This window comes from Mastomys coucha, unplaced genomic scaffold, assembly GCF_008632895.1.
Source record: "Mastomys coucha isolate ucsf_1 unplaced genomic scaffold, UCSF_Mcou_1 pScaffold8, whole genome shotgun sequence".
Classification (NCBI taxonomy): domain Eukaryota; kingdom Metazoa; phylum Chordata; class Mammalia; order Rodentia; family Muridae; genus Mastomys; species Mastomys coucha.
The window spans coordinates 42018675-42020998 of NW_022196914.1; the positions used below are offsets into that span (position 1 = coordinate 42018675).

The following is a 2324-nucleotide window of genomic DNA, read 5'->3' on the forward strand; positions in this document are numbered from 1 at the left end:
TGTGTTTGATTGGTTCATTTGTTAAGTACGCTGAATTTTAAAAACAACTCTGGGCTGACACTACAGCATTTATATGTAACCTATGACAATATTTATTATTCCCTTTTAGATTTACCCTGAAGTAATGGTTTCCTTGATGAAACACTTGTCTGGTCTCATCAGCTTCACACATTCAGTGCTCACCACTAAACTCCGAGGTAAAGAATTGCAAATGAGGACTGGGAGTCCAGACCTGTAATTAACTTGAAAAATACACAGGTCAGACATAAGATTTACAGCTTTCTAAAACTGCTACTTGAGAGAGAAAGGAGTTACAAAATCTTCCAGTTGTGTTACAGTCACCTGCAGCGGCATATGATCGGGTCTTCTGGAAGAGGAGTAGGAGCCTAAAAGAATAAAGGGAACCGGACTGGCGAGAGGGAATAAAAAATGGGACCGTGGCATAGTGGTGCTTTTAGTCCGCCATGTATTATTCAACTGAGAAACAAGCAGGCAGGCAAAACCCCTCCCTCTTGTGGCCCAATCAGCATCTTCATCTTCGGTCTCTGGAGGCAGTAGTTTCAGCGGGAATTTGGAGAGAGGCGTGGCTATTAGCAGGAACTTGGAGGGAGGCATAGTTGTTTGTGGCAAGCCAAGGTCTGAGACAGCCAGCTCCTGGCTGGGGGAGGGTCACACAATTGGGCACAAGAGATCTTTAGGAATGCTTAGGCCCAGTCTGTGCAAACTTAATGTGATCAAGTTAGATGATGTATTTGTCTTCAAAAGTCCTTTGGTGGGTTTTCTACAAAAACTGGGAGAAATACAACATCATGTGAACTGATAGAAGAAAATGTGAATTATTGCTAGGCTCTATTGTTCAGTCAGTTTAAAACTTCTAATTTTTTGTAAATTGTGAAATTATTGTGTATCTTAATAGGGCTCATTGTTGTACACCATGTAAATAATATGTAATAATCTTAAATGATGACCACTTCCATATGCTGGCAACTCTCATGCATTCTTTTTATTTTGATTCAATAAAGTTTTATTTTCCCAAATGTACAGCTGATTGAACCTGTTCATGCATCTTCACTAGCAACTGGGCACCTCCATCCTTTGTGTTTCTGGTGTAAATGACTTGGGCTCTGTGCTTTGAAACCAGTTTGATCAGTCTGTTACTAAGTAGCTCCTGAAGGGCTGCCTGGCCAAGGAACCATGAATCTTCAGTCTCTCAGAGATCACGGCTGGAGTAACAAGCTTATAGTTGGGAACTTCCTTACAGAGCTTGTTGTATGGAGCTTTGTCAAACAGGCAGAGATTGTTCAGCATGTTCCAAACTTTGCCTTCGAATCACTTCTTCTTTTGGGCCTTGCCACCAGATTTATTTACTAGGTCTTTGTCTTTTTTTTGGCCAACTTTCTAGCATCTTTCTTCTTGTTGTCATCCTTGGGCAGCATGGTGAAGCTCAGAGAGTAGTGTGGACCACTGCAGTCTCACTAAGATGTTAGACTCATGCATTCCTTTTCAGATCATCATAGGCTGTTTTAACCAACAGCCTATGTGCTGTAGGAACCAGATCAAATCTCTCTAAGTTTTGGTATGTCTTCTCCCATCTCTTCCCATGCTCCCTTGCTTCTCCAGGTCTACAGTGACTACTGTTTTACTGCTTCTTCTATGAGTTCCCACTGCCCTGTAAGAACACATATGATTTGTCTTTCTTTTAAATTCTTCCTTCAAACAAAACGGCATTTGCATAGGTGAAAGCAAATTACCCTTTCTGGGCAGAGTGGTCAAGACCAGGATCCTTCTTCATTTTCCCATTGGCTCACTGCTTCACCTGCCCCATCATATTCCACAGCTTCTTCACCCATGTCCACAAACTCCCACGGCTTTGCCAAGAATACCAGAAATTTCTAAATTGAATGATCTCCACTCCTACTTGGAGCTCATTAATTCTTTCATTTTAGCAGGCTTTTAATAGAAATTCTATAGAAGAAGAGAAAATAGTTCATTTGCTTCAATTAGTGTTTATGAAGGCTCTTTGACCACTGTGACATTTATGATTAAAGAAGAGGAGGATTTTTGCTGAAATTGCCACTTTTTAATTGCTGAAAATAATTTTGTATGTTTGCTACAAAAACAAGACCTTCACATTATACATATCTATATTTGCATTTTGATGAAAATTAAGAGATGGGAAAAAAGAATATACATACAAGTAACATTATATAGACTGAGCATGTTATGTTTAGGAATATATATGTATATGTATGTGTATATGTATATGTATACACACACTTATATATAGACATGTAACAACAATTCATGAAAAGGCATGTAATCTG

At 39.4% G+C, this 2324-nt stretch overlaps 1 pseudogene; it reads right to left on the reverse strand.

The window, feature by feature from the left end:
- Window positions 1-1024: 1024 nt before the first annotated feature.
- On the reverse strand, window positions 1025-1436 carry LOC116083907 (annotated as a pseudogene).
- Between the last annotated feature and the right edge of the window lie 888 nt (window positions 1437-2324).